Raw genomic sequence first — 27,071 nt, 5'->3', positions numbered from 1 at the left:
TGCTCTTTAGATGATTACTAGATATAAATAATTAAGGGCTTGTTTGTTTTATTATTTCAAACCCTATTCTCTATCATATTCCCAAAATACTTGTTTGTTTAATTATTTTGGGAAATACTATCCTTTTTTTCAATTATTTTTGGACCCCTTAAGTTTATTAACTTAATTAAACACCCCTAGAAAAAAAAGTTTAAAAATTAATAAAAACAACCCCATTCACCCATAGTTACCAGATTCCAACAACCACTGTCAGTGGTGGCCGGAATATGTCACAACGGCTTAAAAACGACCAGAAATGGTTGTTTATTCACCAATTTGGCCGAAAAAGGCTAAATCTGGCTGTCAACAATGGCCAAAGAAATGGCCGTCGTTGACGGTCAATGATGGCAAACTCTTGGCCGTCGTGGACGGTCAACGATGGCAAACTCTTTGGCCGTCTTTGACGACCAGATCTGGCATTTTGCGGCCATCGACGGCCAGATCTAGTCGTAGATTTGACCTTTTTCGGTCAAATCTATGGTAGATTTGGCCGACACACCACCAGCCAGATTCGACCAGTCTGAGTCATAACGGCAGATTCTGACCAGATTCACGCGGTGGTGGCTGGAATCTGGCACTATGGTGGTGGGGGTATTTTTGTCATTTTACAAATTGGGTGTTTTGTAATTATTAACAAAGCCAAGGATATTTTCGTCCACATTTTCTACTGTTTTGGGGCAAAATTGGACAGAAATTTGGATTACCAAAGTAATATTTTAATACCACCCTCCCCCCAAGTAATATTATTCCTAGTGATTTATCCCCTTTTTGGCACTGTTTGTCATCTTATTTTCCGATAATGATTTTGTAAAAAAATGCCAAACACGATAATCTGCTCAATTAAACAAATATTACCCTTGTTAAAAAATTTCAACCCGATCCAAATGGGCCTTATTTGCAATAAAAAAGTACTAAAATATTTTATTACCTGCAAATCAAACATAAGAATCTTTCAAAATAAACAGAGATTACCCTCGTTATCTTATATACCCCCAATCCAAACGGCCCCAAAAAGTAAAGAATAATAAAATGTCAATAATAACAATAAATTGGGTGTAATAAAAAGAAAGCAATAATTAGAGTCAGAACTTTAGTTTATGATATCAAAATCTTGAAACTTAGAACTCCAAGTTCTAAATTTTGAGTTCTTTAGAGTTCATGCGTTTTATTACTATTATTTATCAACTTCAAGTTGGCAATTATATAAGAACATACTTCGTATTTCGAACTTTAAGTTTTATCCATATATCGAAATTGCAACGCAAGCTTCAGGTTTTGACATTTGAAACTTCAAATTCTAAAATAAATATCAAAATCTTAGAACTCCAGGTTCATTTATCATTTCTATTTACAAACTTCAAGTTTCCATAATTTCTTGTGTCTCTAGTAATATAATAAACCCAAAAAAAAAAAAAAAAAAAAAAAAAAAGAGCGTAATGTAGTTAAGTTCATTGATAACAAAATGTAGCAGAATTAGTAATACGTGTAAATAAAGTCAATTGGTTAGTTCAAGAAATGATTATAACAAATATATTATTGTTAGGAACTAACTGTATTTTTTGAATGAAAGATCCATTTTATGGCAACCATAGAATATACTCATAACGGTAGTTGTATTATATAATGTAATAAAATGATTGAATAAAACCGTTATACTTACTAAATTTCTTGTGCTGATAACGTGTTATAATTTTAGTGGTGTAATTGTAATAAAATAAACTAAGATAGAGTAAAATGTAAGAGAGCAAAATAAAGAGGGTTGAAATGGGTGGTTTTTAATTTTTGTGAACTCTTTCTCTCAATTGAGTTGTGTATAAAATGAAAGAAATGAGCTCGATTTTGTTTTTCCTTACCAACCTACCTCCAATTATCCAATAACAAACACACCTATGTCTTCAAATTGGATAGACAATGTGTCTTCATATAAACTTACGTGGGCCATGCATTAAATTGCTGGAAGCGTAATACTTACAACAATTATGGCCATGTTTGGCTTATTATTTTTATCACTATTCCCAATCCTATTCTCCAAATAATGTTTGGCACATTATTCCAGAAATATTACCCTATTTTTTTAATTACTTTTAGACCCCATAAGGTTATTAATTTCATCAAATACACCCTGAAAAAAGTTTAAAAATTATCAAAAATACCCCCGCGACCCATACTTGCCAGATTCCGGCAACTACCGTCGGTGGTTGCCAGAATCTGTACAACGGCCTACCTGACGACCATAAATGGCCGGAAGTTCACTGATCTGGCCGTGAACGATGGCCAAAGATGGTCGTCGTTTTGGCCTTTTTCGGCCATCGACGGACACAGCAGGCCTTAGATCTAGCCTTTTCCGGTCAGATCTATGGTGGATCTGGCCGAAAAAAGCCATAACGATGCGTTACGACACGGATCTGACCGGTCTGTGTCGTAACGCGATTTTCCGGCCAGATTCTGTCGGTGGTGGCCGGAATCTGGCACTGCAAGTGGTGGAGGTATTTTTGTCATTTTATATGTTGGGGTATTTATTAAATTAGCAAACTTATGGGGTTTTTTTTATAAATTTTTAAATTTTACCTCGTAATACTCCCATATTCAATTATCCAATACTATCCCTAAAATCCTATCCAAAATAATAAACCAAACGCACCCTAAGTGAATTAGAGGAGATGAAATGCATGATCTTGATTGATGTGTGGGATAATCAAAGGTATAAGAGCACGCTTGTGATTATATACATATTGATCATGTGCATAATTAAAAGTCTAAAGTAAGATTTATTACCCTTTAATCCTTCAATAATTTTTGAAGTCATTTCGAGGTAAATAAGCCTACGTCAGTTGGAGAACGTTACCTGATAGCTGGGCTTTAATTTTGTAATTGACTCATAACAGAAGTTATTCAAGTTTATATATAAATGATAACAAGTCTTCATCCTCAAGCTTTGAGGTTCAGATTTTATCAACACTCTCAAAGATGGCGGAGGTTTGCAAACCAATCTCACCGTCCTTAACTCTCCTCTCTTGACATTTAATTTTCTTCTTAAGTAATTAAATTTTCTGATTAATAATCGCAGGCCACGATAATGGTGATCGAAGTTGACCTAAATTGCAGCAAATGCTACAAGAAAGTCAAGAAAATACTCTGTAAAATCCCCCGTGAGTCTCTGTGTGTTTGTGCATGAATATGTAAGCTATTGGATTTGATTAATTCTCTTGAACTTTGATATGTAGAAATACAAGATCAAGTTTACGATGAGAAGAAAAACACAGTTACGATAAAGGTGGTGTGTAGCTGCAACCCTGAAAAAATAATGCAAAAGATCCGCTGCAAGGGCGGTAAGTCAATCATAAGTATAAAAATCAAACCGCCGGACAAACCACCAAAACCATGTGAGCAACCTACTGAAGTTGTTATTAAACTACCACAACCTCTGCCACCCAAGATACTAGTAGTGGGCTTTGTGTGTTGCAGGGAGTGCTCCGAGGGGCGTAAGGGGGGAACATGTGAACACCTTTCTTGTGGGAGACCTACATGTTATGGTTGTTACTGTGGAAAGCCAGTTTGTGATAGTTGGGGTAGTGGTTGTGATTGTGGAAAGCCAGTTTGTGATAGTTGGGATAGTGGTTGTGATTGTGGTTGCAAGATGGGTTATTATTGCAGGAATCGTTGTGGTTATTACCCTTCCCCTTGCTCGATTATGTAATCAAATTATGCTTCATCGATGCATATGGTCATCGATCGATCTTCTAGTTTGATTATTTTTATTGATGGTTTGTTAATTATGTGGAATATTCATAGATAAGTCTTTGTGTGTGTGGGCATGTGTCTTTCTCTTCTTTGTATAGAGGTTTCATCAATTTTCGTAGAAGGAATGTCACTATATTGTAACAGTTTTTGTTGGCTTTTGCGTGGAAATATTGTAATCCTAATAATATTGTACATGGTACAACTTTTTATTGGCTTTTGCGTGGAAAATTGTAATCCTAGTATAATAAACCTTTTGATTGGCTTTTACGTGAATATATACATCGTAAAAGGTGCCATTTTTTATTGGCTTCCTTTTTCTCATACGCTGTCTTCCTACAGAAAAAATAAAATAAAATAAAATAAAAAATGTGTTTTTCTATGCAAGGAAAGCTTGGGAAAATGTCGGCAAGATCGATGCAGGAACCAACGTGAACGTGGGAACCAACATAGCAAACTATTTGCATAAAGTTTGTGACTATAGGAGATAAAGACACTAACATCAATAGCTGTGTTCGGTTCGTATTTTTGAAAAAAGTTAATTGAGTTGTTATTAGGAGGATAAGGTTTGAATTTTAAGGTGTGTTTGGTAAATTTATGAAAAATATTATATTTTTAATCCTTTATATTTGTTAATTTAGTTAAACATCTCTTATAATAAAACATTGAAAATTATTAAAAACATCTTTACCCACCTATTAAATGTTAACAGTTGGCCACCATAGTTAGAGGGTGGTCAAAAGTCACCAAAATATCATACAATTGACTGGATGTGGCTAATCGTGTGTCATTCCAGCAGATTTTGACTATCTTTTGGTGATAGTGGCCAGTTACTGGAAATATGTGGATGAGTGAAGATGTTTTTATCAATTTATAAACTTTTATTATTGAAGGTGTTTTGTTAAATTAACAAAAGAAGTTAAGACATATTTTAAATTGGAGTGGATAAGATACTATTTGGAAAAATGAAACAAACACAGCGAATATTTGTTTCGATACATGTAAAATGCCTTTTTTACGTGGTAACTGAGCAAGCAGGCTTCCCCTTTGTCCATATTTACATTTTAAAAGAAGTAACTTACACTTACAAAGCCTTCTTACAAAAAGATGAATACAAAATGATATGATATTACTCTTTAAATGATATATCAACAATGTTCTGAAAATTGGATTGGACCAGTTGATCGGACCGGAAAATGGTAACCTCTCCAGTCCGATATAGATTCTAGGTGGTTTTTGTTATATTTTAAACTTATAGGGGATAATTCGTAATTTTTTAAGAGTCTTTTTGCAATATTTCAAACCTTAGGGACTAATTAAAATTTTTGGGAAATTCTTAGAATATATTAAACTGTTAGGGACTAATTTAATTCTTAGAGGCAAATTTGAAATATACTAAAATTTAAAGGACTAATTTGTAATTTTAAAAAAATTTGGTTACTGTCAAACCGTGAACTGGTCCCTTGACCGGGTCAAGGCCTGGTCTAGTTTTCAGAACATTGCACAATAATTAATGAGTTGATTTAAATATATAGACATTGTTAGTTAGAGGTTCACATTTGTAAAAAAAACTAATTCTTATTTCCACATTGTTATAACAACTGGGATTGAAAATTTTGTAGTATGTAGAAATGTAAACAGTAACAGTATATTAACATTGAATTCTTATTTAACCATATAAATATGCTACATTTCAGACTTAAAATGCAACTAAAATGAATGTCGGTGAGAAAAATTTCAAAACTTCTCAAAGTGTTATAATCTCACTTCTTAGTTCTTAGTGGTGTAATTGTAATAAAATAAACTAATAGGGAAAGAGTAGAATGAAGAGGGCTCAAAAGGAGAAACTTTTATTAACTTTTTCTCATAATTGAGTTTACAAATAAAATGAAGGAAATGAGCTCAATTTATAGCCTTTTCTCACCAATCCACCTCTTATAAGGCTAATTATCTAATAACAAATCATAATTCATTTGTCTTCGAGTGGACTTGCATAGGCCATGTGTCTTTTAAGTAAACTTGCATAGGCCATATGCCAAATTGGTGAAAGTCCACCACTTACAACACTAAGAAACTAACATTCAACCAAGTTTAAATTGTCTTGTAGGCAATATTTAATTTTCTTTTTTTAACTGAAAGAAGAAAAACAGTTTGCTTGAACTCATTCCTATCAATCCCTCATAAATGAATATTATATTATTCCATATATCACATGGATAAACTTAATTTGTCATCAATATGGTAATTATTTAATTAACAGTTCTGCCTAAACTAAAAGTCACGGGGGCTAGTACAAAATCTGTTGAATATTTAAATATTATTTTAACTATTACATCCTTAATCCATCTTATAGTAATAAGTTAGTGGCTATCAGTCTGCCCATGCCTTATTCGGAATGAATTCAATTTTATAATTACATAATGATTGTGTGGTAACATATATTTAAGATTATTTAATTAACAAAATTTGGCAAAATTGACGCATAAAGATGTAATTGATGACCTCAATCAACCCAAATTTAAGATTAATTAAAGAAAACTTATGCAAATATGTAACTTCCAGTGGTAATGTTACTTTTTATTATGAGTAATACTATGTTTACTCACGATCTTATTAACTATCTTACTATCATTTGTAAATATAATGCATAGTACGGGTACTATATGTAATTTTAACAAAGGTAGTAAGGTGGTTAGCAAGCTCGTGCGTAAGCATAGCATTATTGTTTTATTATTGGCGTCAACTTATTGGAATTGTCGTCAAGAAATTGTATATAAAATGTAAAAAAGAAACCTTTCAACCGACTTCACTTCTTTCTGGCCTCATCCCTATCGCCCTTTTATTTTTATTTTTATTTTTTTTTAGGGCGTCCGACCTAGCTTATGCGCACCTCAATTAATCTTCAAAACTCTAAGATTAAGGGCTGGGTCAACTCGGGGCTAATGTTAACGGTCGGATAAAACTCAAGTGGCCATCTCTATCAGCAATTAAGGTGAATCAAACTCAAAATCTCTTAGATAATACCCCAAAAGTCACTATTCAACCACTCGGCTATCCAAAGGTGGTTAACAGCCTCTTTTTTGTCTGAGTCTCTATGCCATTGCTTATTAAATCACTAGTAATTTCATGTATCATTGTGAGACCATTATAATATTATGGATTACAATTTTCCACGCAAAAGCCAACAAAAACTGTTACAATATAGTACATTCCTTCTACGAAAATTGATGAAACCTCTATACAAAGAAGAGAAACACATGCCCACACCCACAAGACTTATCTATGAATACTCCCATAATTAACAAACCATCAAGAAAAATATCAAACGAAGATTGATCGATGACCATATCATCGAGCAGCATTATTTGATTACATAATCAGCAAGGGGAGGGTTTTCTTCACAATAATAGTAATAACCACCACGATTCCTGCATAATAAACCCTGTTGCAACCACAATCACAACCACTACCCCAACTATCACAAACTGGCTTTCCACAATATCCCCATAACATGAGTCTCCCACAAGAAAGGTGTTACATGGCCCCCCTTTCCGCCCCTCGAGCACTCCCTGCAACACACCCCCACACGGGATAGGGTGACCGTAGGCTGGTGGACACCCAGTACCGTATCTTGGTTGGCGGAGTTTGTGGTAGTTTAATACAACAACTTCAGTAGGTGGCTCACATGGTTTTGGTTTATCTCCGTCTTTTTGTTTTCCATCACATGGCTTGGTGCGTCTCCGTCTTTTGGCTTTCCACCACATGGTTTTGGTTATCTCCGTCTTCTTTCTTTCCATCACTATGTTTTGGTTTATCTTTCCTTCCACTACATGGGTTGGCAGGCGGTTTCTCTTTTTTCTTCTCCTCAGGCGGTTTGATTTCTATACTTTTGATTGACTTACCGCCTTTGCAGCGGATCTTTTGCATTATTTTTTCAGGGCTGCGCAACACACCACTTTTATCGTAACTGTGTTTTGCTTCTCATCGTAACTTGATCTTGTATTTCTATATATCAAGTTCAAGAGAATTAATCAAACCAATAGCTTACATATTCATGCCAAATATAAACACACACAAGACGGAGAGCCTCACGGGGTTTACAAAGTATTTTCTTAACTTTTGTAGCATTTGCTGCAATTTGGTCAACTTTGATCACCATTTTCGTGCCCTGCGATTATAATCAGAAAATTTAAATGCTTAAGAAGAAATTAATGTCAGAGAGGAGAGTTAAGGAAGGTGAGTTAGTTTGCAAACCTCCGCCATCTTTGAGAGTGTTGATAAGATCTGAACCTCAAAGCTTAGGATCAAACTGTTTATCATTTATATATACACTTGAATAACTTCTGTTATGATTAATTACAAAATTAAAGCCCAGAGTCAGGTGACGTTCTCCAACTGACGTAGGCTTATTTACCTCGAAAATGACTTCAAAAATTATTGAAGGATTAAAGGGTAATTAATCTTACTTTAGACTTTTAATTATGCACATATCAAATATGTTATTATATGTATATATCACAAGCGTGCTCTTATACTTTGATTATCCCCACATCAATCACTTAAATATTATTTTAACTATTACATCCTTAATCCATCTTATAGTAATAGTTGTGGCTATCGGTCTTCCCATGCCTTATTCGGATGAATCAATTTTATAATTACTAATGATTGGGTGGTAACATATATTTAAGATTATTTAATTAACAAAATTTGGCAAAATTGACGCATAAAGATGTAATTGATGACCTGATCAACCCAAATTTAAGATTAATGAAGATTTTCAAATGAAGGATAGCGCCTTCACTAATCAGAAAACTTGTGCAAATATGTAACTTCCAGTGGTAATGTTAACTTTATTATTGGCGTCAACTTATTGGATGTCGTCAAGAAATTGTATATAAAATGTAAAAAAAGAACCTTTCAACCGACTTCCCTTCTTTCTGGCCTCATCCCCATCGCCTTTTTTTTTTTAGGGCGCCGCCCAGTTTGTAGGCATCTCAATTAACTCTCAAAACTCTAAGATTAAGGGCTGGTTCCCTCGGGGCAAATGTTAACGGTCGGGTAAAACTCAAGTGGCCCCCTCTATCAACAATTAAATGAATCGAACTCAAAATCTCTTGGATAATACCCCAAAAGTCACTACTCAACCCCTCGGCTACCCCAAGGGTGGTTAACAGCCTCTTTTTGTCCTAGTCATAGCATATGCTTATTAAATCACTAGTAATTTCATGTATCATGGGGAGGACCATTATAATTGATGGAAATCTTACCAACAATGTATAATATCGCTAGCCTCCCACTGTCTAAATAATACAAAGCATATTTATTAAAAATTGGTAATTTTAGTTTGTATTCCTTAAAGCAACAATGAGATATCCATCCAATTCCACACCACAATTGCTGTAACATTTATAGCTTGTATGGAAATTATTGTGCCTTTACCAATCAATTCAATCCTGATAGCAATCACACTCACTTTCTGTAATTTCATGAACCAACCAGACCAAAATAATCAAATCCTTATCTTCCTTTCCACATGATGAGAACAAGTTGTGTCTGTTCAGTTTTTCGATAATTGTATTTACTTTTAAAAATAGTTTTCTCTAATAACAATATGATTGTTATCGTAAATTTAATTAGGAAAGACAAATCTATATAACCTTTATTACCTATAAATATATAAAAAGTATAATATATATTAAAACCTTTCTATAGTCATAATGTTGGACTAACAAATTTATAAATATGAGGAGGTTATAACTTAATAGAGGTATAGTTACAAGATTAAAAAATTATTGTTTTGATTTCTTATTTTATAATTCATGTTTTAGTAGTATTAATTTCAATTCATTGTTTTAATAGTATTAGGATAGTATGAAAATGAATATCAAAGAGTCATCACAAAATTGAGTGATCAATACGAAAACTTCATTATACAATCAAATGGTTATTATATCTTTTTAATTATTCAAATAAGCAACAAGATATGTATGCTAAGTGAAAGAAATTATTACTGGATTAAACAAGAAGAGGAAGGAAACAATCCTGAGATGAATATAGTTAGGAATACCAAAATTTTTGTGCTAGAAGCTCCAAACATGCAGTTAGAAATATTTTGAATTCACAAGAGTGCCTATATTGACAACTTATTCATACTCGCAAGATAAAAGAATGATAATACTCTCAAAACATAAAAAATCATTATCTCAAATAACTTAGATAATATGTTATTTCATTTTAAACATTTATGTAACTAAGATATATTTTTTTATAATATATAAATTAATTATTATATAGAGACAATTCCTTCGGACTTGAAAACTAAATTTATTATAATGTGAAATTTTTATCATTTTAACTAATTTAAATTGAGATCGAACCTTTTTTATGATTACATACAAATTATTCTTATATAAAGTATTACTATAAAGGTTACTGCTATATATCTCGTTAATTTACTACAATCACTAAAGTAATACCAGAGGGGAAAAAATTTTAGAAAGTGGAGGCAATCATCATTATTGAGTCTGAACCTCGTTCTCAGAATATTTTGAGTTGAGTTCGATAGTTAACGTAACGAGGAAGAGAATGACCAGTGAGAGTGGAGAGAGAGACACACATATTATAAAAGGGAGAACGACTTATACATACCTAATGTTTGTCGAAACGACAAGTTGGTACCCAAAAGGTTTTGAAACCAAAGGGTACCCTTCCGTCATGTTCTGTTAGTGTTTTTCTTTAGATAATAGTGAAAGACTAAAAGCCCTTAAAAGTTTATTTTTAGTTTTTTAAAAATCTCTAAAAAACCCCCTATGTTTGCTAATTTGACTAATACCCCAATAATAAAAATTTTTAAAATAACAAATACACCCCCGCCACCACAGTGCCAGATTCCGGCACACACCCGGAATCTGGCCGGAAAATTGTGTTACGACACAGACCCGTCGGATCTATGTCGTAACACACCGATCTGGCCTTTTCCGCAAGATCCCCAGGATCTTGCCGGAAATGAAGATCTACGCGCTATGACACGATCCGATGGTCTGTGTCGTAACGCAATTTTCCGGCCAGTTCGGCGGTGGTGGCCGGAATCTGGCACTGCTGGCAAGTGTTTTTGTTATTTTATAAAACTTTTATTTGTGTGTAGTCAAATTAGCAAATCTAGGGGATTTTTTAGAAATTTTTAATTTATAAAAACTAAAAATTAAACTTTCAAGGGCATTTTTCTTTTCACTATTATCTAACAAAATTACTAACAGAACATGACGGAAGGTACCTATTTATTATTTCAAAACCTTTTAAGTACCACTTGTCGTTTCAACAAACCTTAGATTTCATAAGTCGTTCGGCATTATAAAATTATATAACTTATCTTTAATCTTAAGAGGCGTACGAGTTTGATTTCCGTACATCAATAACCATACGATTTTGAAACGTGTTACGGCGTTAATGCTATCATCAGATTGTAGCTTTTTGCTTTGAATGATTGAAGCAGCCCACATTATTATCATGTAAATCTATATTATTGTAGGCTTCAACCAATTTAATACATGGCTTATGTACCAACACCCACTTCTCGTCGTAACTTGATCTTTTATTTCTATATCAAAGTTCAGAGAATTAATCAAATCCAATAGCTTAGGGTGTTTTGATTTATTATTTAGATAAAATATTAGAAATAGTATTAAAATAGTTGAATAAAGTTAGATTACGAGATAGGATTTACAGAATAGTGTTTGGTAGAATATTTTAATCTTGTATTTGTGTTGAATATTTGATTAATTATTTTTTTATAAATGATTTATTAATATAATATTTTATTTAATTTTGTTAAAATAATGTATTATTATATATATAACTTATCTTGGTGGTTCACGTTGGATATTAGTGTGGGACAGATCTTGATGGTGTGTGTTCATGGTGGCTTTTAGTGTGGGACAGATCTAATGGTGGGTGGTTGACGGTGAATATATAGTGTGGGATAGATCTGCTGCTGTGGGTGGTTTACGGTGATTTGTTTGGTGGTCAGGTAGAGAAGAAGTTGGATGTGCTTTGTTTGTGTATTGCGAGTGGAAGAAGTTGGATATTTTTGTTTGGTAATTGCAGGTGGAGAAGAAGTTGGGTGGAAGAAGAAGAAGTTTGCAAATGTGGTGAAGCACTGATGCGTGAAGAAGATGAGATAATGAAAAAAAAAAAAAAAAAAGAGAGAGAGACAAAAAAGCTGCAAAAAGTCAACGTCAAATACATAGCAATGAGAAATGAGAAAGGTTTTGCAGGTGGATAAGAAGTGGGTGGAGAAGAAGAAATTTGTAACCGTGGTAAAGTATGATGCAGTGAAAAAGATGAAATGGAAAAATGAGAGAGAAAAAAAAAAACTGCAAAAAGTCAAACGGTCAAATACGTGATGCAGTGAAGAAGATAAGAAAATGAAAAAAAAAAAAAAAAGTGGAGCAGAAGCTGAAAAAATTCTTAAGGGTCAAATATGTCAATCGTTTTTTCAGGATGTTACGAGAATATAAGCCAAATCCTATTCAAATAATCGGTTTTATGAATAAATAATTAAGCAAACACGGCCTACATACATGCACAAATACACACACGGAGAGACTCACGTGGGACTTTACACAGTATTTTCTTGACTTTCTTGTAGCTTTGCTGCATTTCTGGTCAACTTTGACCACCATTATCGTAGCCTCAGGGCGGCCCAAGGCCAGGTGAGGCACTGCTTAGGGCTCCCAAAAATAAGGTAAAAAAGATTCAAATTTCATAATTTTTAATATATTACAAAATAAAATAGTGTATAATTTTTTAACTAGACTGGCTTAAGGGTCCCAAAAAAAAAAAAAAAAAAGGACCCAATTTATTATAAACTTTTTACGTTATTCTCACCCAAGTTTGACGAAATAGTAAGTTTATACCTCTAGTTTTATTTATTCCAATTTACCCACTAAATTAACACATTGAATTTCTATTAACAATGAAAGGCTGAAATGTATCTTGCATGTCTCAAATTACTCACCCCCATTCAATCCCAAAATTCAACAATCATATAAATTATTTCCACCCCTCTTCCTCCACCCGCTGTTTGGAGTGGAATCGGGTCGATTTTCTCACAAAATCCATCGGAATTTCACTTTATCAATTCCCAAAGTGTTTTCCCAGCCTTGATAGCCCTTGATTTGACTGATTTTTTACGAATCTCGCAACTAGCTCCACCACACACGATAGCCATTCTAGCCTTTTCAGCATGTGCCGGCGTCATTGGCCTTCCTCGACCCCACCATCTTCCTTCTTTCAGCCCTCTCACCAAAACTCCTATCATACCTCATTCGTTCACTTCGCCAATCGCTGGCCACCGATACATTTTGGCCATGGCTTCTCAAGTCTTTTCACCAATCCTGCATTGGAAATCACCCATTTCACCACCCATGCTTCTCAACATCTGCTCTCCAAAACCCCCACCAACCTAACCCCGTTAGTCTGCCAATCGTCGTCCTTCTCTCCTAGTGATTTTGCATCTCCAAAGCAAAAAAAATAAATTTGAAATAATTTTTTTAAGATTTGCTTATATTTTAAAAGGCCCACAAAGTAACTATTGTCTAAGGTTACAAATGTTTTTGAGATGGCCCGTGTAGCCTGTGATTACATCAGAAAATTAAATAATTAAGTAAGAAAATTGTTGAGGAAGGTGAGATTATTGCAAGCCTCCGCCATCTTTGAGAGTGTTGATAAGAATTGAACCTCAAAGCATAATTCAAGACTGTTTTATTTATATATAACTTACAAAAAGATTTAATTTTACTTGAATGTTGCTATATTATTAATGTATATAGCGAAATTTGTAACATTAAATCGTCAAACTAATGGTATCCGACATATATAAATCATTTTTTTTTACTAAATTTCCTTTTGATACCCTCACCTGCCATAAATTCTCATTCCAAATATAACGCATTATTTGTATTTCTCAAGAATTTTTTGAAATTTAAATTATCGAAATTATTTTTCCAGAAATGAATCGAATTTTCTTAGTGTATACCATTCTATATAGAGATATATTTTCGTCATTTACGTTCAAGTTCTTTTTTATTTTTCCTGAATTATGTATTAGGCTTATTGACACAAGACGATACTTTGATGACAACTCTAATAGTAAGAGAGCCGTATACCTGAGCACAGCTCAATTGCCGGACACATGCCAATTTCGGAGAAGAAAGAAACAGCAGAAATGACAATAAATGGCACTGCAAGATGCCATTAACACAAGGATCGGAGAGTGGGGTGCTAAAGGACTCAGTGGTGGCCAAAAGAGGATTAGCATTTGCATTGAGATTTTACCTCGTCCCAAGCTTCTTTTTCTGGATGAACCAACCATCGACTCGACAGTGCAGGTTCATATTATGTTATGAGTAGGATTGCGAACTTGATCAAGAGATGGAGTTGGAAGAACCATTATAGCTTCTATATACTAGCCTAGAACTGAAGTGTTTCAGCTTTTCCATAATCTTTGCCTTCTGCCTTCGGCTAGAACAGTGTATTTTGGTCTTGCTTCAATGGCAATGGTTATTATTAAGAGCTTAATTGGATGTTTCTTTCTCTTCAACTTTCATTGAGCTAACTAATTGTTCTCACTTTCAATTTCGATGTAGTTTTTTGCTTTAAATGGTTTCCCTTGCCCAACCTCCAAACTAATTGTTCTCACTTTCATTTCGATGTAGTTTTTGCTTTAAATGGTTTCCCTTGCCCAACGCTCCAAAATCCATCTGACCATTTTTGAAAACCATTAACCAGGATTTCCAAAAGTGAGTATTTTTTCTTGTCACTCTATTATTACGTCAGTAAAATTACTAATATTCGGATCGTTTAATATAAAGTTTCATACTAATACCGATAATTTTACAGGTCTTGATTATATTTAGCAATGGGTTGATTTGAAATGAAGTTACTTTTGTTTGTGAGCCTCGGTTTCTAATAGTTTCACTATCAACAGGATATTGAAGAAGGTTTAGATGATGGAATATTACCCACAGAAGACAAATTGATCATATTCTTATAAAGTCTTATAACCATCTGGTAGTTATGAGCAAGTTCGATGCCAGGTTGCCCAAATATGTAATCAGGTACATGAGCGAGAAATCAAGAATATTAATTTCACAGGTTGTATATTTATTTAGAAAATATTAGCGATTGACATGGACATTATTAGGATTGTGGACATTGGAGGAAAAGAGAAGGCATGCTAGCTTCCTAACTCAGTCAACTACTCACAAGAAGATCTTTGTGGACATGTATCGTGATCTAGGCTACTATTGGTTACGCCTAGCTGTGTATGTGGCTTGGCTATAGGTCTTGCTACTGTTTAAAAATCTAGCACAAGTGATAGTTCAATTCAAGTAAGAGAAGCAGATTAATATATTTTAATTTATCAGTGTTAATTAATTACTATGTTTTGCAAACTTTATTGAGTATGTGGTTCTTTCAGGCGAGGGGTTCACGTACTCATGTTTGTAGCTTCGATCATTTTTAACGTTCATGACCATTGGTGGATTCCCTTCTTTTGTGGAGGACATGAAGTATTTCTTTCGCATAAGATGTTCCATTTTTTAAATTTCATTATCACACTAATGCTAGTAGTGTTGTAAAATCTCTCTCCTCATGATTAATTGATCCAGGTATTGAACGAGAAAGACTAAACGGCACTACAGTGTCATCTCATTTGCTGTTGGCAACACATTCTCAGCGCTACCATACTTGTACTCATTTCAGTGATTCCAGGAGCCATAGTGTACTACCTTCCAGGACTTTCTAAAGGATACACACACTACTTAATATTTCATGTCTTTATTGTTTGCTTGTATGATGTTGGTTAGAGCCTAATGATGATTGTTGCAACCCAATTTTATATATTTTTTATATTTGAATACCCTCGTTTCTCTTTGCTTTAGACTTTGGCCATTATGAATTGTGATAATTGTTTTTGGTTGAGGATATATAATATTCATATCACTATTCCATATTTAATTGGTAATAATCAGGAAATAAACTAATTATAAAGAAATAAATTCATTTGGTTAAAATTCAAAAAATAAAACCAAATCCTTTATAGTTCGAAAACTGTCAAATTTGATTAAAATTAAACTATATTCTGATAGTTTAGGAACTGCCAAGAGATTCTTGACAGTTTGAAAATTGTCAAGACCATTCCTTGACAGTTAAAAAATAAGGAACCCCTTCTTGACACTTAATAACTATAAAAATTCAGGGTTTTTCTTGTAGTGCATGCATTAACCCAATCAGAGATTATAGAATCAAGGGAGTCCACTAACACCATTGTTGTGAAATGAATTCACTTGAACAATGTGGCTATTCTTGAAGTAATCCATTATGAGTTTGTTTGGTATGTTGTTAAAGTGTTGAGGTATAGATTTTTGGGTTATTGTATTGATATTTCATATTTGCTTGTAGATTGGTGAAATGATGATGAATTTGTATTGTTCACTGGGTTGGTGAAATTGATGATGAATTTTATTATGTCATTCTATTTTGAAGAAAGGATATTAGTTTGTCACTAGAACATGTTTCTGTTTTTTCTTAATTTGATTTGTTTTTGTTTTAACACACTTATGACGCAAGATTCACATTTAATTCTAGTTCTGATTTCATTTGTTATGTTATGTTTTTCCTATTTCCATCTATCACACAAAATAATCAATAATCAGGCGAGATGTGTAGCTAATTCTTCAAGCACACAGTAATAGACAATTTATCTCTGTAAAAATTAAAGATTAATAGATAAGACAAAAGTTTGAAAGGGTTAACATAAATGTTTTGAAAACTGACGGACCGGTCAGTTGATTGGTTCGACCATGGATGGGCCTCTTGTCTAGTCCGAGCATGTTTAACCCGTAAATACCCTTTGACCTCGATTGGTATGGATTGGACCAGTATATGTAGCAACTAGCAACCACCAATCCAATCGGACCGGTGAAAAAGCCGATCACCTAGAAAATTCAATCTTCCATCTTCATCCTAAACCTCTCTAATTCTCATAACTTCTCCATTTCAGTCCTCCCCTGAAATTTCACCAAGTCTGTAAATGACCCCCACTTCCCCCTGACCTTTTTACCACGCACCTCCCCTAGCTTCCTTCTCCCATGGATTCTATTTTCATCTCTTCCTCACTTCCCTTTCCTTTCACTTCCCATATCCCATTTCTTTCCACCATAGCCAACCCCCACATTTGGCCAACTCTCATCAAATCTGCGCTCCAAAGTCCGAATTTTTTCATCCAAAACCCCCCAAGAAAACCCTTCAATTCTTTCATTGCCCGAGTTTCTTCAAATTCAGCTCTTCGAAGACGAACAGGGGGTTTCCATTGTCCCGTAGTTTTCTTGCGGTTTTCATCCGAGCAATGTGGCTCATTGCATCTGGTGGATCAAGAGGTGCCTCAAGTTCCCATGATAGATTTGTTTCTGGAACAGGTTTCAGCCAATTTAAGAGAAGCTTGGATATTTAATGAAAAGCGTTGGAGATATGTAATGAAAGAATAATTAATGAGAGAGAGGAGTGGTGGAGAAAAGGAGGAGAAGGGAGAAGATGCTTCTTTTATTTATTTATAAACTGATAAAAGACGGTTGGAGATTTAAAATTTAATAGTGCTGGGAAAGAAGAATATTAATGGAGAGAAGAGGGAGGGGTGGAGAAAGGAGAAAGAAGAAGACACGAAAAGAGTTGTGGAAACAGAGCTGATTCTATATATTTAATAAATTAATTTTCTTTATGATGATGTTCGGTTCGACAGACTGGTGAGAACGATTGGATCGATTAACTCGAAATTGGATCTTTGATCGGGTCAAGGCCCGACCCGGTTTTCAGACATTAGTTAACATTGTTTTCTGGCTAGTCCAAATCTCATGAAGCCCAAGCCAATCCACTCTACATTACCCAAGATCTGATGGAAAGTATACTAATTTTACACTATCTTCTATACTATTTCATTACATATGGTGTGGTATAAGCCCAAGTCCAATAAATTCTATTAATATAAAATTCAATAATTAAAATTTGTGTGGTTATACATATGTCACATCATGATGTAATGAAAATTGTAAAAGAGTGATGTAAATGTAATATTACGTGATGAAGCCCTAGTCCAATATGAAATTTTAGTTTTGAGTAATGGGTGCAGTGGGTTCACCTTTTTTTCACATGATCGGTACGCGTGGACTATTCTCTTACAGTTCAAATTTTTGACTCGTGGATCAAGCACCTGTTAGACTCGTAGCTGTCCGACCCATCCATTTGCCAGGTCTACCTTTTTAGAGTAATGTACAGCCACATGGTAGTGTACCAATTTAGTCACCAAATGACGTGACAAAATCTTGACCGTTAATTAATATTAAGTTAAAATTAATCAACGATCATGATTTTATCACGTCATTTGGTATATAAATTTGGTACACTATCGCTGTGGTATTATTATTTCCACCTTTTATTATATTAGTGTTCAGTATTCCGCGCAAAAGCTAATAAAAAGTGGTACCTTTTACTATATAAGATTACAATATTTCCAACGCAAAAGCCAATAAAAAAATTTACTATATAGTAACATTCCTTCTACGAAAATTAATGAAACCTCTCTACAAAGAAAGAAAGACACATTCCACACCCAGAAAAGCTTATCTATAATTTCACATAATTAACAACCATCAAGAATAATAATCAAACTAGAAGATTGATTGATCGATGACCATAACCATCGATGAAGCATAATGTGTTACATAATCGAGCAAGGTTCTTCACAATAATAGTAATAACCACAACGATTCCTGCAATATAACCCCGTTGCAACCACAATCACAACGGCAACCCAAACTATCACAAACTGGCCTTCCATAAGAACCACCATAACATGGAGGTATCCCATAAGCAGCTGTTCACATGGCCCCCCTCCCGACCCTCGGAGCACTGCCTGCAACACACCCCAAATGGGACCGGGTAGGCGTAGCCCTGCGGATAGCCCAGTACCGGTATCTTGGGTGGCGGATGTGTTGGTAGTTTAATAATAACTTTAGGATTGGGATCACTGGTTGCTCATCAGGTGGTTTTTGTTTATCTCCGTCTTTTTCTCTCCATCAGATGGATTTGGTTTATCTCCGTCTTCTTCTCTCATCAGATGGTTTGGTTTATCTCCTCTTTTTTCTCTATTCTTCTTCTTAGGCGGTTTGATTTCTATACTTATGATTGCCTACCGCCCTTGCAGCGGATCTTTTGCATGATTTTTTCAGGGCTGCAGCAACACGCCACTTTTATAGTAACTGTGTTTTGCTTCTCATCGTAAACTTGATCTTGTATTTCTATATATCAAAGTTCAAGAGAATTAATCAAAACAATAGCTTACATATTCATGCACATATATAAACACACAGAACGAGAGACTCACGGGGGATTTCACAAAGTATTTTCTTGACTTTCTTGTAGCATTTGCTGCAACTTAGGTCAACTTTGATCACCATTGCTTAGCCTGCGATTATTAATCAGAAAAATTAATAATAAAAGAAAAAATTAAATGGCAAGAGAGGAGAGTTAAGGAAGGTGAGATTAGTTTGCAAACCTCCGCCATCTTTGAGAGTGTTGATAAGATCTGAGCCTCAAAGCATAAAGGATCAAGGCTGGTTATTATTTATATATAGACTTGAACAACTTCTCTTATGTAAAAATTAATTAAGCCAAACTGCATATAAGAGGAGTTAATTACAAAATTAAAGCCCACTGTCGTGACGTTCTCCAACTGAGGTAGCTATGACCTCCAAATGACTTCAGATTTATTGAAGGATTAAAGGTTAATTAATCTTACTTTAGACTTTTAATTATGCACATTATCACATCGTGCTCTTATATATATACCTTCGAATATTCCACACATCAATCAGGATCATGCATTTCATCTTCTCTAATTCACTTAAATATTATTTAACTATAAGGGGATTAGTTAGTTCGTCTATTTATGTTAATTAACCCATTACCTCCTTAATCCATCTTATAATAATAAGTTAGTGGCTATCGATCTTCCCATGCCTTATTCGGAATGAATTCAATTTTATAATTACATAAAGACTGTGTGGTACTATATTTAAGATCATTTAACTAACAAAATTTGGCAAAATTGAAGCATTAAGATCTGATCGATGCTTCAATCAACACTTACTTAAGATTAATTAAGATTATTCAAATGAAGGATAGCGACTTCACTAATCGGAAAACTGTTAGTGCACATGGTTGATGGACCTGCAAAAAATTAACTTTGAGTGAGGCTGCTGTAGTGGTAATGTTACTTTATTAATGGCGTCAACTGATTGGAATTGTCGTCAAGAAATTGTATATAAATGTAAAAAGGTATCATTCAATCGACTTCACTTTTCTCTGCCTCATCCCCGCATCCTCTTTATTCACCGAGTCATTGCAATGTTTTTAAATCACCAGTAAATTCGTGAGGACCATTATAATTGATATGGAAATCTTACCACAATATATAATATTTAGAAAGTGGAGGCAATCATCATTAAGTATTACTTTTAGATAATATATATACTGTGTATACAATAATTTGGTATGTGGATGTTATCAAAAGATATGAATATGACATTACTACCTAACCGACAACACTCTCTTTACAAAAACCAAACAAAACTACCCAGATGCCACCAAACAACGTAACTATAGTGAAACCACCAGCTTCTCATGCATGCACCACCATTACTTTTACATGATTCTACAACTTCTTAGGACTCTCTTCGCAAAAGTAATCACATCTATTAACTCTGTACATCACCACCGCCACCCTAGCTACAATACACGGCCTCCAGTAATATCCGCAATACATCTTGGCGGTCCAAGCAACCTAGTTGGTAACATGGCCCCCCTCCCAGCCCCTCGTACCATTCCCTGCAACACATTCCAACGGGGGTCGGATAAGCCGGTGGTGGGAAGCCTGGTGCTGGTTTTGGCAGTGGGTCAACAAAACTAACCAAAGGCTTGTCTTGTTTTGGCGGCTCTGCTTTCGCTGGTGCTGGTGTAGTGGTGCTGGGCGTGGTCGGGGTGCAGCTGGTCGCTCGGGTATGGGTGGTGCCGGTAGTGGATCGATTGGTTTCTGTGTAGGCCTTCTGGTTCTTTTGGTTTTTCAGGTTCTTTCGTCTTTGGAGGTTATTTAGGCTTGGGTGGATAAAATTTCAATACTCTTGATGGAATCACCACCTTTGCAGCAAGTCTTTTGCTTGATCTTCTCAGGATTACAATACACCACTTTGATCCTTACTGTGTTCTGCTTCTCGTCATACACCTCATCTTGTATTTTTGATCTTGTTCAAACATTCCCTCTACATAAACACCTGCTTCAAATTCATTAACAAAGAGAATTGACGAACAAATTAAAGACATCACGAGGGAATTTACACAGCTTTCTTCACTTTCCTGTAGCACTTCTCACTCTGAAGGTCAACCTTCAACACCATTATCACAACTTTCTGCAACATTAAACAATCAAGATATTGTATAACCAACAAACATGAGATGGGCATGGTTAAATTATAAGAAAGATAAGATTTTGCAATCCTCCTTCCCCATGGCTGGGTGTGGGGTTGCTCAGATGATCTGAGTCTGAACCTCATTTCAGAATAATATTAAGTAGAGTTTGATTAATAAAATTGAGGAAGAGAATGATCAGTGAGAGTAAGAGAGACACGCATATTATAATTATATAAACTAACTTTAATCTCAAGAAGACATAAGAGTTCGATTTCTGTACATCAATAACCACTATGATGTTGACACGTGTAATGGATGTTGAATTGCATGCGATCATCAAGATCGTCCACTAGCTTTTGGTTTTTGAATGATGACGCAGCCCACGTTATTAATTATATAAATTTATAATTGTTTTAAGTGGTAGACTTCTACCAAGTTAATCATGGCTTATGTAAGTCATTTGAGACGCCTGGCCCATACAAGTCTACATAATACATTGTTTATACAACCCAATTTGAAAACATATAACTTTATGATTTGTTATTGGATAATTGAAGGTGGGTAGGTAAGGGAAGACTATAAATTGAGCCTATTTCTTCCATTTTATACACAACTCAATTGAATGAAAAGTTAATAAAAACTTCTCATTTTAGTCCTCTTTATTTTGCTCTTTTACTTTTTAGTCTCTGTTAGTTTAGGATTTAGGAAAGACTATAAATGAGCCTAGTTCTTTCATTTATACACAACTCAATTGAATGAAAAGTTATAAAAACTCTCATTTTATCCTCTTTTTTTGCTTTTTTACTTTTTAGTCTCTGTTAGTTTATTTTAGTGCACATGTTATCAGCACGAAAAGCTTAGTAAGTGTAATGGTTTTATTCATTCATTTATTATACATATATGATGCAACAATTGTTATGATTAACTCTATGGTTGCCATAAAATGGATCTTTTATATAAAAAACATGGTTAGTTCCTAACAATAAATTTGTTATAATCGTTCCTGAATTAACCAATTGACTTTATTTACACGTATTGCTAATGTTGTTACATCATGCTATTAATGATTTAATTACATTACATATTTATTTTTTCGAGGTTTATTATATTATGGAGACACCAAATTATGGCAACCTAAAGTTGTAATAAATGATAATGAAAACCAGAGTTCTAAGAATCAGTCTTCAGTCATGAACTTAAAGTTTTGAATTAAAATTTTGATATTAGAATCTGAAGTTTCAAACGTCAGACTTGAAGTCCTAAGTTGCGCGATTTTGATATAGGGACTAAAAACCTAAAGTTCTAAATACCGAAGTTATGTTCTTAAAGGTCTGAAGTCTAAGAACTCAAAATTTAGAATTTGGAGTTCTAAGTTTCAAGATTCTGAGATCAGAAACTGAGTTCTGACTCTAATTATTGCATGCTTTCTTTTATTATACCCAATTTATTGCTATTATTGTCATTTTATTATTCTTTACTTTTATGCAATTAATTGTTCTTTTATAATATAATATATTAATTGTTTTTTGGATGCCAGAATGCATCTTATACATGCATCCAAAAGATGAGAATCAGGAAAGAAAATTACTTATCCTTGTAGGATAAATCAAAATCCTAAATTTATTTCTAAAACCTAAAATGAATTTTGTATTTGGGAGTTTTTATAATAGTCTTTTGGAAAAAGTTGAGTTGAGTAGTATTGAGAAGTTTTTTGTACATTTTTTAATGGCATTTTCTGAAAATATTTAGATTAATTTTAACCCCCAGGGTTTGTTAATTTAACTAAACACCCCTAACAATAAAAGTTTATAAATTGATAAAAACACCCTCATCCACCCACATTTGCCAGATTTCGGCCACCACCACCGAAGGTAGCCGAAATCTGCCTTATTGGCACACTACAGACAGATATAGCCGGTAGTGTGTCGATCTGGCTTTTTCCGCCACCAGATTTGGTCGTTGATGATGGTCACATCTTGGTCATCATTTGACGAACAAGATATGGCCATCATCAATAGCCAGATCAATGCACTACCAGCCATATTCAGCTATAAGTGCACCATTATGATAGATTCTAGCCACCTTTGGTAATGGTGGTCGAAATCTGGCAAATGTGGGTGGATGAGGGTGTTTTTGTCAATTTATAAACTTTTATTATTGGGGTGTTTAATTAAATTAACAAACCTAAGGGGTTAAAAATAATCTAAATATTTTGAGTTGAATAAAATAATATTGTATTTTGAAGAGAATTTTGAATATTGAAACAAATATGTATTTGGATAGGATTGAATAGGATTGTGGAATAAGATAAGGTCAAAATGTTGTACCAAAGGGGCCCTAAATTTCTCAGGATATAGGACTCGTTCATCTTATAATAGAATAGAATGATCATTGAAAGGAGATGTATTCCCTAAAACTCAAGATACGCTCCTATTGTAGTAGTATATATATCAAACCTTCCTTATAGTAGTGGTGTAATAAGAACCAACTTACAAAATATTTAGAAATTGATTATGAATCACCTGAAAGTGATTCCTTCACCATTCCTTGAAGCGAATGTTAATAGTCATATAATCTTCGTTAAGACACTCACTAGAAGTGGGATATTTATAAACCAAAAGAAACCAAGGTCCTGAACTATGAAAAGACATTTCATAGGCGTGACATAAAATATATTTTGAAAAAATGTACTTTCAAGCCCCTATGAAACTGAAAGGAAGTATGATTATATCATTTTATTACTAAGCATTAATATTACTTTTTATAATATATTGTAATGCATATTCTTATCATGTGTTCTTCCTTCTTCATTTCTAATGTAAATATTCTTTAATGAAAAGGATATGAAATCATAGATTGAATTGTGCGCTCTAAAAAAGAATGGTAGAGACATTTGTTTGGTAGATAGTGCAACGACGCACACCATCCATCGGGATAAAAACTATTTCTCATATTTGATATTAATTAATGCTAAAGTAAATATGTACTATATCAGGGTCTATAAACATAATTGAGGGCTTTGGAAGAGCAACACTCTTTTTAGCAATTAGAACTAAGTTAAGTATCTATGATCCTTTATATTCTATCAAATCCAGAAAAAAATTTCTTAGTTTCAATGATATACGAATCAATGGATACCATATTGAAACTTTAAATGAAAATGATACAAAATTTTAATGCATCACTTCCAATGTTTCATGCTAGAAGCATATACTACAAAGGCTTCCTGCTTTTTCATCTGGGTTATATTACACATTCATAAAGAATATTGAAACCTATATAGTTATGACCAAAAGTTCACTGATCCTAAACTTTTTAAACTTTGGCATCCGTTAAAGAACCAAAAGATTATGTTGCCTAATGAGAGTACTTTTATTGTTTGCTCACAAGGTAAATTGGTAATTAAGCCATCCCTCTCTAAAGTTGGTCTAGAATTTCCATCATTTTTACAAAAAACTCAGGGGGACATATGTGGACCTATTCATCCGCAAAGTGGACCATTCTACTTTATGGTATTAATTGACACATCGACATGATGGTCACATGTTTGTTTATATCACCCTGTAATGTTGCCTCTGCTTGATTGTTGGCACAAATCATCATATTACAGGTACTCTTTCCATATTACCCAATTAAAGCAATTTGTTTGGACAATGCCAGTGAGTTTACCTCAAAGACTTTTGTTGGCACATCAATGGGAATTGATATTGAGCACCTAGTACCACATGTACATGCCCACAATGGTTTGGCAAAATCATTTACAAAGCATATCCACTTAATTGTAAGAATTTTATTATTACGTAAGCAATTACCGACTTCTGCCTAGGCTCATGCTGTTTTATATGATATGTCGTTAATTCATGTAAGACCCATTGCATATCATCAGTATCCCAAATGCAAAATTTATTTGAACATAAGCCTAATATATCCCATTTAAAAAAATTTGGAAGTTCCAATTGCACCCCCTCAGCGCATCAATGTTGGACCCCAACATTGTTTCAAAATATATGTCGACTATAACTCACCATCCATCATCAGATATATTGAGCCGCTAACAGGTGATCTGTTTATCGCACGTTTTATGGACGACTATTTTGATGAGACAATATTTCTATCTTTAGGGAAAAAGGTAAAGCCTTTTGAAGTAAAGGCTACACTTTCTTGGAAAGTAAATTCTATTTTCCATTTAGATCCTTGCACATCCCAATTTGAAATCAAAGTACAAAGAATAATACATTTGCAAAATATTGCCAATCAAATGTCTGATGCATTTACAGATGCAGCGAAAGTAACAATATTATACATTCCTACTATTAATACACCAGCAAGAATTGATGTTACTAATGAACTATTCATTCAGGTAGCGATCAATCCATCTGTTGCATGCCAAAGGTGTGGTAGACCTATTGAAGCCAAAGATATTGTTCCTAAGAAACGAAAAAGAAAGAGTCAAATACATATCAATATTGACAATACTAGGATAATAGACAATTCCACATCTTCTAAACTATAGAAGAGTTAATAGTCCTTGAAAAGAGAGAAGCCCCTAAAGAGGAACAAATCCCTGAAGAAATACACACTACAAGAAAAACTATATTCTGCAACCAATTTTTTTATTTTGGTCTTGCTTCAATGGCAAATGAGGTTTTATTAAGAGCTTAATGGGATGTTCTTTCTCTTCAACTTCATTGAGCTACCTAATTGTTCTCACTTTCAATTTCGATGTAGTTTTTTGCTTTAAATGGTTTCCCTTGCCCAACGCTCCAAAATCCATCTGACCATTTTTTAAACCATTAACCAGGATTTCCAAAAGGTAAGGTATTTTTCTTGTCACTCTATTATTACGTCAGTAAAATTACTAATTCGGACGTTTAATATAAAAGTTTCATACTAATACCGATATTTTACAGGTCTTGATTATATTAGCAATGGGTTAGATTTGAATGAAGTTACTTTTGTTTGTGAGCCTCGGTTTCTAATATAGTTTCACTATCACAGGATATGAAGAGGTTTGATGATGGAATATTACCCACAGAAGAAGCAATTGATCATATTCTTATAAAGTCTTTAAACCATCTGGTATTTATGAGCAAGTTCGATGCCAGGTTGCCCAAATATGTAATCAGGTACATGAGCAGAAATCAAGAATATTAATTTCACAGGTTGTATATTTATTTAAAAATATTAGCGATTGACTTGGAGGACAAGAGAAGGCATGCTAGCTTCCTAACCAGTGCAACGTACTCACAAGAAGATCTTTTGTGGACATGTATCGTGATCTAGGCTACTATTGGTTACGCCTAGCTGTGTATGTGGCATTGGCTATAGGTCTTGCTACTGTGTTTAAAAATCTAGGCACAAGTGATAGTTCAATTCAAGTAAGAGAAGCAGATTATATATATTTTAATTTATCAGTGTAATTAATTACTATTTTGCAAACTTTTATTGAGTATGTGGTTCTTTCAGGCGAGGGGTTCACGTACTCATGTTTGTAGCTTCGATCATTTTAACGTTCATGACCATGGGTGGATTCCCTTCTTTTGTGGAGGACATGAAGGTATTTCTTCGCATAAGATGCTCCCATTTTTTAAATTTCATATATCACACTAATGCTAGTAGGGTTGTAAAAATCTCTCTCCTCATGAATTAATTGATCCAGGTATTGAACGAGAAAGACTAAACGGGCACTACAGTGTCATCTCATTTGCTGTTCCAACACATTCTCAGCGCTACCATACTTTGTACTCATTTCAGTGATTCCAGGGCCATAG

At 34.1% G+C, this 27,071-nt stretch overlaps 1 long non-coding RNA gene and 1 pseudogene across 1 annotated transcript; one reads left to right on the top strand and one right to left on the bottom strand.

The window, feature by feature from the left end:
• Positions 1–3,006: 3,006 nt before the first annotated feature.
• Positions 3,007–27,071, top strand: LOC116131886 (annotated as a pseudogene).
• On the bottom strand, positions 18,941–19,479 carry LOC116131856. The gene is made up of 3 exons (XR_004128315.1): positions 19,391–19,479; positions 19,220–19,300; positions 18,941–19,133 (listed from the first exon to the last, which is right to left on the bottom strand). It is a non-coding gene; the product is annotated as an uncharacterized LOC116131856 (long non-coding RNA).

This window comes from Pistacia vera, unplaced genomic scaffold (assembly GCF_008641045.1).
Source record: "Pistacia vera cultivar Batoury unplaced genomic scaffold, PisVer_v2 Contig246, whole genome shotgun sequence".
Taxonomy (NCBI): domain Eukaryota; kingdom Viridiplantae; phylum Streptophyta; class Magnoliopsida; order Sapindales; family Anacardiaceae; genus Pistacia; species Pistacia vera.
This window is presented reverse-complemented; position numbering and strand designations above follow the sequence as displayed.